This window comes from Melanerpes formicivorus, unplaced genomic scaffold (genome assembly GCF_026170545.1).
Source record: "Melanerpes formicivorus ecotype bairdi unplaced genomic scaffold, bMelFor1.0.p_v2 SCAF_3, whole genome shotgun sequence".
NCBI lineage: Eukaryota > Metazoa > Chordata > Aves > Piciformes > Picidae > Melanerpes > Melanerpes formicivorus.
Genome location: NW_027142355.1, coordinates 26,441,383 through 26,455,797, shown reverse-complemented (window position 1 = coordinate 26,455,797; position 14,415 = coordinate 26,441,383). Strand labels below are relative to the sequence as shown.

Below are 14,415 nucleotides of genomic sequence, written 5' to 3'. Positions count from 1 at the left end.
ATGGTAGTAGGGATCAAGTTAGACCTCAGGCTAGAAGCCAGTTTCTGTTTATGGGGATGACAGCCTCGGATGTTGTTTGGCTATCTGACCAGAGAGGTTTTAGAAGCGGTAGCAGATAAAGAACAGAATAAAGAAAAGGCCTGCAAGGAAAGGAAAAGAACTTGAAACTCAGACAAAACAATACCAGATGAAGGATTAAGAAATCAGGGAAAATGTAGTTACTGCAGCAGACAAAAAATTGCTGCCTCCAGGGATAGTTTAATGGATGCTGGCAGGGAAAGGCAGCTGCTTGGGGGCCAAGGAAGACGTATGAGCTAGCATGATGACAAAGGGAGGAGCGTTCAGACAGGAGTCTCTAATCTCTCTCCATGGGAGAAGCATAAATACACCTGAAGTCTGTTAGCAAGTTTTAAGTAGAGAGTACTAATGAAGTTTTCTTAAATTTGAGTTACAGCCAATTCCAGTTATTACAACAAACCAAGCAACCACCCCCACACAAAGAAACCCTCACAAGTGCAAGGGGGAAACAGAAAGAGGAGAGCAGACAGAGAGGATCTTCTTAGTCCTTTCTTTCTAGAGGGCACAAATGTCCCATCCCTGGAGACATTCAAGATCGACATCAAACGTGTCATTGGGCAGCCTGATCTAGTTGGAGGTGTCCCTGCTGATTGTAGGGGGGTTGGACAAGATGACCTTTGAAGGTCTCCTCCAACACAATGAACTCTGTGAGTCTGTTTTCAGAGGAGGGAAAGTCTGCTAGACGTGCACAGGAAAACCATCGTTGAAACTCTCTCATCTCAACCAGTGATTATTCATGTTCAAGAGAACAGTCTTGGCAGTTAGTATCCAGATTACTCTGTCTCTTCCAAAGGCTATCCTGAAGCAATTGTCTCTACAACAGAAAATCGATTTCAGTTCCAAAACCATCTCACACCTGCCCCCTTCTGTGTGTGGATTAGTACTGCAGCAACCTCACTGCATGGGACACTAGGCTCCATGTAGAGATAATCCCTCACAACTCAAGGTGAACATTGAAAATGGAGTGGGAGAGAAACATCAGTCAACTGAGATAACACAAAACCTTACATATGTAAACCTGGTTCAGCAAACTGGTTTTGATCTAGTGATAAGGACTCTTGCATTGACAATGTTTTGTATCTCAATGCTTCACCTACTAGAGCAAGCACCTTCTTACCCAACAGTTGATCCAGCACAAGTTAAAACAACTTGTTTTCCTGATCTAAACCACCTCAGGGAAGGGGACTTGACACCCACAGAAGCTGGCAGCCTTCTAGGAGGACAAGCCAGAGGCCAGGGTGTGTTGTGGTTAACAGACATCATGCTCAAACTCAGTGCTTCTGCATTGGCCTCAAGCTGCCCCTAAATTGCTAAGATTGGAAGTTGATCTCTCTGTGAAGTGACAAACTCTCCAGACCCAGACAGGCTGGAGACTTGGACAGAGGGAAACCTGATAACTTTCAAGCAGGGCAGGTACAGAACTGGGGATGAATACACCACTGCACCAGTACAGGTCAGGGGTTGACCAGACGGGAAGCAGCTCTGCAGGGAACCTGGGATTGCTGGTGGACACCATGAGCCAGCAATGTGCCCTTGTGGCCAAGAAGGCAAATGCATTCCTGGGGTATATGAAGAAGTATGTGGACAGCAAGTCAAGAAGGGAGGTTCTCCTCCCCTTCTACTCTATCCTAATGAGGACACAGCTGGGAGTCCTAAGTCCACTTCCGGGTTCCCCAGTTCAAGAGAGACAGTGAGCTACAGGAGAGAGTTCAGTGAGGCTACAAAGCTGCAGAAGGGCCTGGAGCATCTCTGTGAAGAGGAAAGGCTGAGAGACCTGGGGATGTTAAGCCTGGAAAAGAATAGCCTGACAGGAGATCTCCTCAGTGCTCAGCAAGAGCTAAAAGGGTAGGGGGTCAAGAGGACATGGCTGGACTCTTCAATGGTGCCCAGTGACAGGACAAGGATCAACAGGCACAAACACAGACCTTCCACCTAAACTTAAGGGAAAAATAATTTCCTTTGAGGGTGACAGAGCCCTGGATCAGGCTACCCAGAGAGGTTGTGGAGCCTCCCCTGGAGAGATTCCAAACTGGATATTGTCCCTGGACATTGTGATCCCGGGCAACCTGCTGTGGGTGACCCTGCTTTAGCAGAAGGGTTGGGCTGGATGATCTCCAGAGGTCCCTGCTGACCCCCACCATGCTGTGATTCTGTAAAACAATTATAACCAAGTTAGCTGCTCAGGCCCATTACTTTGAAAGCTCACTGTACAAAGTGCAAAGTCCCATGAAACTCATGGCAATATCATTTGTGAAGGACTTTGATTATGGGCTGCTAATTAGTTAATGCTTTGTAGTGCTCTGGGTGACATTTTCTACCCTGTTTAAAGAACTCATGAACACAACTGGCATTAAAAGAAGTTACCCACAGGAATTAAATCACTTAAGCTCACTGCTTCTACACTTTTAAACCAAGCCAACTGATTCTTCTCCCTGAGAAAGGTGTGGAAACAGTTACAAAGTCTTAAGGCCTTTAGGTGTGTGGGGGAGGGAAATCAACTTAATTGTAACTTCATGTAATAGGCTTTTGTGGTCTCTCTGAAATAAAGCTGGAACCACCCAGACAACTTTGCAGAAGAGCTTTTAAGTGAAGACACAGGTGCTCAGCACTCCCAGCCCTGTTGCCTTCCTCCTCTAGCCCACCCACATGCTAAAAGCCCAGGGCATCCAGGATAGGTTCACATGCTTTGGTTCCCTGCTTGCTTTTCTCCCTCCAAGTCACTTTTGAAATGAGTTTAAATGGTTTGGGAAAAGGAAGATAATCAGCAGAGCATGCCACAGAAGAATATTAAATCAGTGCAGGAAAAGGAGAAAGGTCATCTGTAGTATTCAAGAAATTATTTTCATGCTGCTTGGGGAAGCACTAACAATTTGACTCAATAAAATTAAATGAATCCTAAATGTTGCCTAGCTTTGTAGATAAGAAGCTCCAAGCCAGAGGGAAAGGAGGAAAAGATCTGTTTCCCAGTCCAGTGGTGACATCTAGAGGGAGAAGGTTTCATTGCATGTTTGACAGCTACTGGAGGTACTCGCAAAGGAATTACAAAGCTCTACTTAAGCCAGAATGAGCAGTGGCTCTGGAGACCTCTGTGCACTCCAGCACATGAGGAAGCAGCGAGAAGAAAGCTCCTAGTGGTAACAGTGTTCTGACAAGGAAAACGTGGAGGAGAAAAGGGAGAACCTTGAGCTTTTCCCAAACAGCACTGGAAGGTCTCTGCCTTCCCTAGAGCATTCCTGCACCAGCTCCTGCTGCCTGGCCGTCCCTCCTACTGTAGCAAGAGGAAAATATTTTGCACAGCATCATCAGTGGGATGAACTCACGCTCAGATAACTCTGCAATCACAGCCCAGGAGATCCCAGGCCCCCAACACACCCTGTTTATACCTTTCTTACCCTTTTTCTTCAGTTCTCCAGACTCAAGGACTTGATCTTCAAATGCCTTTTCTTTTCCCTCAACTTTGCACTGTTACACCTCAACCATGAGGGTGGGGAGAAAAAGACATCAGAGGATCCAAGCACCAGACAGCTCCACAGGAAAGCAGGCTGCATTATTTGGCTGTCCTTGGGACTGCTTGCTAAAACATGCAGGAAACTTGAGCCAGGGTTGTTACTACTCCTCCACAGAAGGTGGGGCCCACCTGGATTTGCAATTCTAACTACTTTATTGGCTCAAAGCCTTTTTTGTTGTTGTTGAAGTCCACATTTTCCCTGGCTTCACCCAAACAGAGAACAAGAATAAAGGTGAGCAAGTGAAAGATCCAAATGGAGCAGGGATGGTGCTTGCAGCATAGAATCAGAATGGTTTGGGTTGGAAAGGATCTTAAAGACCATCCAGTCCAAATCCCCCCTGCCATGAGCAGGGGCATCTTCCACTAGAACAGGTTGCTCAAGGCCCTGCCCAACCTGGCATGAAGCCTCCAAGCTCCTGACTGCACAGATCACAGAATGCATTGGGTCAGAAGGGACCCTCAAAGGTCATCTTGACAAATGCCCCTGCAGTGAGCAGGAACAGATCCAACTAGATCAGGTTGCTCAGGGCCTTTATACTCGTTTTTTAGGGTGTAAATGCCTCTTGGAGAACTTGTTGAAAACCAGGCCTGAAAAAATCCATACCCTTTTCTTCTGTGTTAAGACTAGTGGGAGGGTTTCCATCTTTTTCTTTAACTTCTGGGAAGACTTCAAAGTAACCCTACAGAAAATTACCTGAGGAGGGCACAGCAGCAAGAGGGAAGTCAAGGCCTGTGATCAAACCTGTTTCCCTGTCCATTTGCAGGTAAAGTGGAAACTTTGGTCAGATAATTGCTTACAATTATGGCAGCACATGTTATGGTGCTTCCCCCCTCACTAGGATGTGGTGGTAACTGTAGGATCACAGAGTCCATGGCACTACAGTTGAACTGCTTTGCTGGCAACCTCTAACTTTAGGTGAGGAGAAACCAAAGGGTTATTTACATTTCTCACAGCAAAGGGATGAGGTGGCCCAGCCCAAACAACAAAGCCGCACCTTTTAAACAGTTAAAAGACCAAGGTACCAGGTATTTGGAATCACAGAATGGTCTGGGTTGGAAGGGACCTCTAGAGATCATCCAGTCCAACCTCCCTATTATAGCAGGGTCACCCACAGCAGCTGTACAGCAGCTTGTGCAGGATCACCATGTCCAGGTGTGTTTGGAATTTCTTGAAAGAAGGAGACTCCACAACCTTCCTGGGCAGTCTGGTTCAGGGCTCCATAACCCTCACAACAACAGGTTTTCCTAATGTTTAGATGGAACTTCCTGGGTTCTGGTTTGTGCCCATTGCCCCTTGTCCTGTCACTGCCAAGAGCCTGGCCCCATCCTCTTGCTGAGCATTGAGAAGATGCCTTCTCAGGCTGCTCTTCTCCAAGTTCAACATCCCCAGATCTCTCAGCCTCTCCTCCTCACAGAGATGCTCCAGGCCCCTCAGCATCTTTGGAGCCTCCACTGGACTCTCTGCAGTAGTTCCCCACCTCTCCTGAACTGTGGAGTCCAGAACTGGACTTAGGATTCCAGCTGTGACCTCACCAGGGCAGAGTGGACAGGGAGAACAAACTCCCTTGACCTGCTGGCCACACTCTGAATGCACCCCAGGAGACCATCCATGGTCACAAGGGCACACTGCTAGATTCAGCTGACTTCACTGGGAGAAAAAGGCTTTTCAAACCTCAGTAGCTGTTTTACCTCAGCAGCCCCAGGACCATCACCAGCTGTTTCCACCTCACAAAATTATTTTTCAGAGAAACTTCTATGTAATCTCTTTGTTTCCCTCACCCATCACTTCCCAGTGTTTGTTCATCTCTCCCTATCACAGTCCTTTCTGGGAAAAGCTCTTCCTTCCACATATTATTGTCCGGCTGCCTTATCACTGCTTTTCTTTCTCAGGCATTTCAAAACTTTCCTTTAAGTTTTGTGGTTGCAGTGGCTCGACACTCACCAGAAACCTCATGTTTCCTGCTGGTTCTTCAGAACAACACCACAGATAACAGCAGATTTAAAGCTGATGCAGAAATGAAAGTATAAAATACACTGTCAGATCTGACAGAAAAGGAAAATGAGGGGAAAAAAGGGGGAAAAAATATAAGACAACAATGTGACTTTAACCAGCTGATAGCAGGGCTAGAAAACAGGCATTAAAGACAGATGAAGTTTTTCCAGTACCTAGAAAGGAAATCTTAGGAAGTCAGCAAAGATGGAAAAGTTTCCATGGCTGTCAAACTGACCAGCACTTGAAATGAACTCATCGTGTATAGGGCAAAGTCCTAGAATACTTTGGTAAAAATCAGTGACTTTATTAGGAATTCCACCTATCAAATTATCATCCACACATTGCTTTGAAGTCTTAGCTCTGTTTTACAAGAAAAGTGTTGCTCAAAAGGGCTCAAAAGTTCTGGGCCCCTCAGTTTAGGAAGGAGGTTGACTTGCTGGAACGAGTCCAGAGAAGGTCAACGAAGTTGGTGAGGGGTTTGGAACACAAGCCCTATGAGGAGAAGCTGAGGGAGCTGGGATTGCTTAGCCTGGAGAGGAGGAGACTCAGGGGTGACCTTACTGCTCTCTACAGCTACCTGAAGGGAGGTTGTAGACAGAAGGATCTTGGTCTCTTCTCCCAGGCAGCCAGCACCAGAACAAGAGGACACAGTCTCAGGCTGCGCCAGGGGAGGTTTAGGCTGGAGGTTAGGAAGAAGTTCTATACAGAAAGTGATTGCCCATTGGAATGGGCTGCCTGGGGAGGTGGTGGAGTCACCATCATTGGAGGTGTTCAGGAGGAGACTTGATGGGGTGCTTGGTGTCATGGGTTAGTTGTTTAGGTGGGCTGGACGCGATGATCTTGAAGGTCTCTTCCAACCTGGTTTATTCTATTATTATTATTATAAAACCCTGTCAAAGCTGCTCTGCTGAGACCTCACCTGCAATACTTCATTCAGTTCTCCAGTCCTCAGCACAAGGAGGACATGAAACTGTTGGAGCAGGTCCAGAGGAGGCCACAAAAATTATGGTAGGGCCGGAAGCTCTCTGGTCTGATGTGTTGCCATATTCTCATATGGTTAGGGCTCAAGTTTTACCACTCCTTTTTACCCCACAGAGATGCAACTACAAGGTCTGTTATGATTTTGGTGGGTAAATGAACCCAGGTCTTCTCTCTTCCCCAATTTTCTTTTACCCATAGGCTGTTCTGAACTAAGATCATCAGACTTGAGGTCTGTGTGGTGGCAGAGTATGTGGTACATCCAGACTGCCTTCATGGCAGTGTGGTACAAGTCAAGTGGACCTCACACTTAAGCATATGTCAAAATCTTGACAAAATTTTGACCAAAAATAACCATTGCTTGAGAACAGCAGCCTTGCCCAACAGCTAACATCTGCTCACTGTTTAGAGAAGCTAGGCCTGTCTCTCTGGTTTGCTGCTACTTGACACATCTCATGTTTGCTGAAGTAGAGGAAATTGCCGTACACTACTTTGGCAAACCACCACAAACCCAGTCTCCAGTTCCTTCCTGCATCCTCCAGCCCCCTTTCATAGCATCACAGACTCATGTAGGTTGGAAAAGATCTCCAAGATTATCCAGTCCAATCATTAATCTAAGACTGCCAAGGCCACCACTAAAATCATGTCCCTCGGCACCACATGTGCACAGCTTTCAAACCCCTCCACGGACAAGGACAGCAGCCTGTTCCAGAGTTTAACGATCCTGCTGGGGAAGAAATTGTTCCTAAGGTCCAGCATAAATCTCCTCTGAAACAACCTGCAACAGTTTCCTCTTGTCCCATCACTTGTTACTTAGGAGAAGAGACCACTTCCCACCTTCCCACCTTGTTACATCCCTACTATTGGTAACAAAGCTGGTGAAGGGTCTAGTGAACAAGCCCTGTGAGGAGTGGGCAAGGGAACTGGGGCTGTCCAGCCCATAGAAAAAGAGGGGAGACCCGGCTCTCTACTCCTGAAAGGAGGTTGGAGCCAGGTGGGGGTTGCTGGAATTGCCATCCCCAGAAGTGTTCAAAAACACGTAGATGTGGTGCCCACGGACATGGTTTAGTCATGACTTGGCAATTACAGGTTTCCAGCTGGACTCTGTGATCTTGGAGGTCTTTTCCAATCTTCATGATTCTACAACTAGCTGCTCAAGGGGTCTGAAAACTATGCATAGTCTGCAGCGGGAGGGCACAAAGCTCTTCTGCTTGTAACTGCAGCAGTTCTCCAGTCCTGAGTAGGAAGTGGAGCATAATTTCTTTTGAAAAGAACATTTTAGCAACCTGTCTCTTAAGATACCTGAAAACCAACACCAAGAGCTGCTGCAAGTGCATTTAACTGCTTTGGGTTGTTTGTTTGGTTGTTTTTTTCTTAAGAAGTATAAGCAGTCAAGTTATAAAGCTGTGGAAGAGTGAGATCTCCCCACCGCAGTGGACCATGCCACTGCTGTGGGCTCAGACCAACCTTTGCCTGATACCTGGGTTAGCAACAAGACCGAAGAGACGGAGTTAAGAACCTCCCTAATTGTAGAAGAGATACCTTCAGTACACAAAGATCATTTCAGTGGGTGAAAAAGTACCCAAGAGCCTTATCATTAGGAGACCATGTTTACAGGAGGGATGCTCCTCTTATCTTTTGACTCACAAGATTGAAGCTGGCTTAGCAGCAATATCCTTTCTTGCTTTTCTGTGAGTTAGTTATCTGAAGAAAGCATCCTGCAAGGCATCTGTGGTATGCTTGCTCTGAAAATATTAATTGTAGCACTAATAGCTAGGCTGAAGCAACTGTTTGTTGAGGATAATGATTTGTGAGGGAAGATAATTATTTGGTAAGTGTAACATGACTTCTGCTTTAAAAGACAGTAATAAGCAAGCTATCATCAGCACACAGTAATTAAGAGACTGGTGTTACCCACAATCAACACTCAAACAGAAGGATGTTAGGAGTGCTGAAAGGTTTTCATAGGTTTTAATAACGGGCTGGAGGCATTTGCCATGGAGCTTGGGAACGCAGCAGCGTTACGGTTCAGAAACAGCAACTTCTGAATGATTTTACATGTCTGTCTTCCTACCCTCACATTTCATCTTCCCTATTAGAAAACAACATCATAGAATGGCTTGGAAGGGACTTTAAAGGTCATCTAATTCCAACCCCCCCTTCCATGGGCAGGGACACTTCCCACTAGTCCAGATTGCTCAAGGTCCAGCCTGGTCTTAAACATTTCCAGGGATGAGATGTCCACAACTTCTCTGGGCAACCTGTTTCAGTGTCTTACCACCCTCACTGTAAAGAATTTCTTTCTAATGTCTACTCTACCTGCTCTAGTTTCAAACCATTGCCCCTTGTCCTGTTACCCTTGAAGTATTTACAAGCATTGATAAGATGCCCCCTCAGTCTTCTACAGGTTAAGAAGCCCAAGTCCCTCAGCTTTTCTTCATGTTGTTCTAGTCAATTCATCATCTTTGTATCCCTTTGCTGTACCCTCTCAACATCATCAAGGCCAATCATTAACCTAACACTGCCAAGTCCACCACTACACTATGTCCTTACACATGGGAGTTTAACTCCTAAAACCCTCAAACCCTTATTTTATTGTTAGGAATAGTTGCTGAAATATCTCAGCAGTCTCTTACAGGCCAAAATATGGACAGACATTTCGGGATTCTACAGCTAGTGCAGCTAAGTCCCACCTCCTGTGAGCTGGAAGAACAACTGATTGAAGTGGTTGCATAAAAACCTGCTGTGCCTTGAACACCTCCAGATCCAGACACTCACAACCTGCTTTTGGAATAAAAACCAGTGGTAATGTGAGAGCCTCCAGCTCAGTGTAGCTTCCAATTATGTTCAAGTGATGCATCTTAATAGCCACCTTCTTCAGAGCAGTAAAAGTTTCCATTTGTGCTAACTTTGATGTGATAATAGGAAGGAAAAGTCTCTGTTTGCACTCTTCATGACTGTTTTACCAGCCCAAGAAAGTCTGATGGCACACAGGCTTTAATCACACAAGATCAAGAGCAAACAAACATTCATTTCAGAACAGCCATAATTAGGGAGAAAAAAGGAAAGAGCCATCACCATCAAACCCACTTGGCCTTCACAACAGGGTTAGGTCACTGGTCAAACAAACAACTGACTTGAAATAGTATAAACATGTACAGTGAATAAATAAAAGCCAATTGAAGAGTTTACTGCAGATTGTGTGGAACAAATGGGTGGTCAGGGAAGATTTTAAACAGCTTTTTTTTTCCTTTCAATATGTAAACATATAATTCAGGAAGGCCTCTTTCTTCTGATGCCTCCTTAAAACTCATTCTTCTGTGTGGGCAACCACCTGCTTTGTTCCTACTTCTGCTACAGAAACAAACCTCTTCTTGCATGGACTGCAGTGAAGTATCTTCCTTTGCCACTGAAAAGGACCACCTTTCTTCCTTCACAGAATTATCAAGGCTGGAAAGGACCTCTATGACCATCAAGTCCAACCTTCTAGCCAGCACCTCTGTGACCATGTCCCAGAGTGATACACCTACTCATTTTCCCAAACATCTCCAGGGATGGTGACTCCACCACCTCTCTGGGCAGCCTGTTCCAATGCCTGACCACTCTTGCAGGAAAGCAGCTCTTTCTAGGATCCAGTCTAAACATCCCCTGCTGCAGCTTGAGGTCCACCCAGCCAGATCCCTGCCAGTCTAATTCAGCAATCCCACGGCCAAAGGGAAAGGTGGCTCAGCAGCTGCTGATTAAGTTCAAAACTTCATTTTTTTACTTTTTGGGTACAAATTCATCAGAAAACCAGCTTTCTCAGTTCACCCCACAGCCACACAGTGAATAAGACTGCTGCAAGGAGAGCAGCAGAACAGGGTTTGGGGAACCCAGACCCCACCTCTGGCAGCTGTTCACAGTTGCATGATCTGTGAGAAAACACAGAACCAGGCTCTCAGTTCTTCTCCAACACCTGCTGCTCTACCAAGCTCCTTTGGCAGCCTCAGCCACTGATCACAGCAGACAGAAGCTGCTTGTCCTTTCTTTCACAAGTTGACGCTGGTCAGCCTGCTTCAGATCATCTTTTGTTCAGGGGCTTATGATGGCACCACCTTTGCTTGCACAACTCGACAGCTGAGCATCTTTTCCACCTTCCACCCTCATGTGACCTACATAAAAACACCACCAGTTTCTTTTAATCCTTCCACACAAAGCCAGCCAGTGAATTGGGATTAATCCCATCTGAATTACTGCTGAGAAGTGAGTGTTAAAATGAAAATATTTACAAGCACATGAATATGTACAATCAGCTGTGACTCTCCTCCCTTCCCACTGCAGATAGCTCGTCTGAAGGTGACATGCTGCTGCCTCTTGTTTAGAACTCTGTTGTCTTCTACAAGGTCTGAGACCCCAGAGCCAAGCCAGGGCGAACAAACCAAATGCAGAACAGGCACCACCTCATGCAAGTTCTAAGAGGAGTGGTTGAAGAGTGGGGGCTCTGTGATACAAAGATGCAGCATTCCAAGCAGAGGAGGGTGAGGTAAAGGTTTAATTACTTGTGGGCCTTGACAACCCATCGCTATCCTCAGCTCAGCAGAGCCCTGCCCCAACCATGCCTCCAGGCATTTCTGCAACATGAAAAATACAGAACGGCTCTAGATATCACAGAAAACAGTTGACTCTGGACAAAGATAAAAAATATGCTGCTTGCCTGGGGCTGGAGGATACCCCTGTCTCCTTCCCAGCAGGGTGCTGGGCCATCCCAGCTGGAGGGAGCTGCACACCAGCTCTGGCAGCTTGGCAAAAGATGTACACATGATGCAAACTGGGGTTAGATTGCATGTCTGGGGCAGGAGGGAGGACTCTGTTTAGGGTTATCTCAAAGAAGACAGCATGCCCTGGAGCTATCAGCTTCACCTGGATTCACCTTGAGACTAGATAAACTACAGAAGTTGGGAACAAAATTAGCGCAAACAACCCCCCAAACCAAGGTTTCTTTTACCTGTCCCTGAAGCCTATTTTTTTTTCCAGAGCTGGGGACATGAAGTTTAGAGGACGACTCATCCAGCACCTTGATAACATGTCCTGATTCTGGATCAGAAACTAGCTGGCAACAGAGTGAATGTCTTCCCACTGAACCCACTCATCACTGCCCCTCAGGACTGCTCTGCTTTGGAATCACTTCTGTTTCCTATCCTTCTGTTCAGTGCAATTCCCTCATTCCCTCTCCTGCTCATACCTTAAACCTGAAGAGATCCAGTAGTGCTGCTGGGACAAAAGGCATGGATGGACAATGAGATTAGCAGTCCACAGATCAGAGCTATCAGAGGAAATATTCACTGTTCATAGCCATGTAAAGTCACTGTCTCTAGCATGCTCTCAGCAGTCTCCTCTCCTTTTAGACACAAGTCTGGGATTACACAGGCAAGAGACTGACTACAAATACTCTGTCCAAACTGCATCCCTACACACCTCCCTCTTTTGGAAGGCTCAGGAATCCTCCAGCATCATAAAAGTGAAGCTTGATGTTTCTTGTAAAAGTCTAATATTTAAAAAACAAAAATCCTCCTTGAAACAGCCTATCTGAGACTACTCTGGAATGTTGTGACTGTGAGAGTCTAAGAGGACTAAAGCAAGGCCTGTAAGAGGACGTGGCTAACAAAGGATATTACCTTGCCCTCAAACATTGCTGAATGCATTCAGCTCATTCAGTCTCTCGGAGGCCTTCTGCAGGCACAGTTTGACTAAAATCAGGATGGTGGGCAGAGGACTCCTCCTCCAGGGTCATATTACAGGGCTGGACACAAAAGCTTTTTCACGCCTGTGTGAACCCACACTGACAAGGTTAAGGCAAATTAGCAGGGGGAGTGAGGTAATTTATTGTGCACATTTAAATACACTTAGTGCAGAAGCGCTTGCTTAGGGAATAGGGACAAACAATTGAAGCTCTTGCCTGTCCTAGCCCAGAGACCCAAATACTGCCTCCAACAGGTGGAGAGAAAGCCACCATTAACAAAGGGAGGTTTGTAACACAAACCTCCATCAGCCCATGCAAGGTTAGGCTGGCTGAAAGCTCACAAATTGAGCCTGGCAGCAGGCCCACCTTGACCCAAGACACAGATGGGGCTTTTTTTATTATCATTTTTCTTATTTGGCTACAATTAAACAAAACCCAAACCTCTTCCAGGTTTGCTCTCCTTTGCAAAACCCTTATCCCCCTGTCCTAGTTTGCCGCTACCAACAGCAGAAGGGATTAAACAATTTAAATTCTGGGTGTAGTGGTTGGCAGCAAGATGGTTGGCTGGGCATGACTGGGGTGGTAAAAACACAGCAAGCAGGTCAAATGATGCCAGTTGGTATTTGAAAAGCCCCATCTGGATAGCAGAGCCAGCTATGGGCCTCCCAGTACAAGAAATAGCAATTAGAGCATGTCCAGCAAAGGGCAAAGTGATGTGGCTGGAACAGAAGATTAATGAGACTGATGATGGGTTCACTCAGCCTGGGGAAGAAAGGCAAAGTGGAATTTAGCTTCTGTATACAGCTGTCTAAAAGGAGGTAAAGGGAAAACACAGAGCCTTCTAAGAGAAGAATGAAAAGGGGCAGCATGTGCAAGCTGCAGCAAGAAAAAAAATCCATTAGATAGAAAGAAAAATATATTCTCCCTCAATGAGTGTGGCCAACTCTCTGAAACAGGGGCTCAGAGGTTGTCCTTGGAGGTTTCTGAAGCATACCTGGTCAATGCTCTCAGGAACTTGACCTAAATTTGAAGTTGCCTTTGCATTGGGCAAATGCTGGACTGGAGACTTCCCAGAAGTCACTTCCAGTTAAACCTTGCTTGGTTGCATGGTTTAGTTGATTAGGTGGTGCTGGATGACAGGTTGGATGTGATGATCTCGAAGGTCTCTTCCAGCCTGGTCTGTTCTATTCTATGATTCTGTGAACAAGCCTCAAGCCAGTGACTTCTTGAATTGCTCTATCTACATCACAGGGCCACATCTAGGTGTTGAGCTGGCATCATTTGGCTTGTGGTTCTCCAGATGAAGGTTTCATACACACACTTCTTACTTGCATAAGCTTCTTTCCCAGTTTTATCACTATTTCCCTGGGCCTGTCCACACAGACAAGCTTCACAAAGGAATGTGTGACCATCCCAAAAGCAGCCAGTGTGTTTCATCACCTCACAGAACTGCTGAAGCCTTCAATTATGCTCTGCTTTTCAAGTGCAGTAATTAGGGAGCTATAATTTGATCTTCAAGGTGATACTGCAACATGTTGCTATGAAAACATTTATTTATAAAAGGCCATTAAAATATCCTGATAACCAGAACACACAATAGTGACTAAAACCAGCCATTAGGAAAGCCAAGCTGAGTGTTTAAGCTTTGTTCTAAGTCACCTAATAAAGAACATCCACTGCAGCCTATGGGGAATTTCACCAGATTTCAAAACAAGGGACTGCCCTAGTCACCTTCTTCTCACTCATCCCATAGCACAAATGAAGCTGAAGGAAGAGCAGGAGCACCTTTCACCACTCCATCCCCAGCAACTGCCAGGTTGAAGGGCAGCAGTCCCCCCTCAGGCACAAAGAACCAGGGCAGTGAGTAAAAGAACTCTGATCTGATCACACCTAAGGGTGAACCTCTGCCCACATAGACCATCTGGAGGTAGAAACCGGGCTCAGGTAACCAGAGCCACATTTGTCAGAATCTACACCACCTGCATGCTTGGAGTAGTCAATTCCTAATCTTGAAGGCTACAGAAAGCACAAACCTCCAGTAATCAATCTGATTTTGACCAGATAAGAATCACCAAATCATGAGTCATTCAGGTCCCAGCTGCTGATAGGGCAGGAGCTGCTTACAAACACATCCAGGCA

General features: G+C 46.0%; 1 protein-coding gene across 1 annotated transcript in view; it reads right to left on the bottom strand.

Annotated features, from left to right (window-relative positions):
* The window catches only part of LOC137457306 (neuroepithelial cell-transforming gene 1 protein-like), a 47,417-nt gene that overhangs the window by 31,933 nt on the left and 1,069 nt on the right, over positions 1-14,415 (bottom strand). The gene's annotated exons all lie outside the window — the stretch shown is intronic.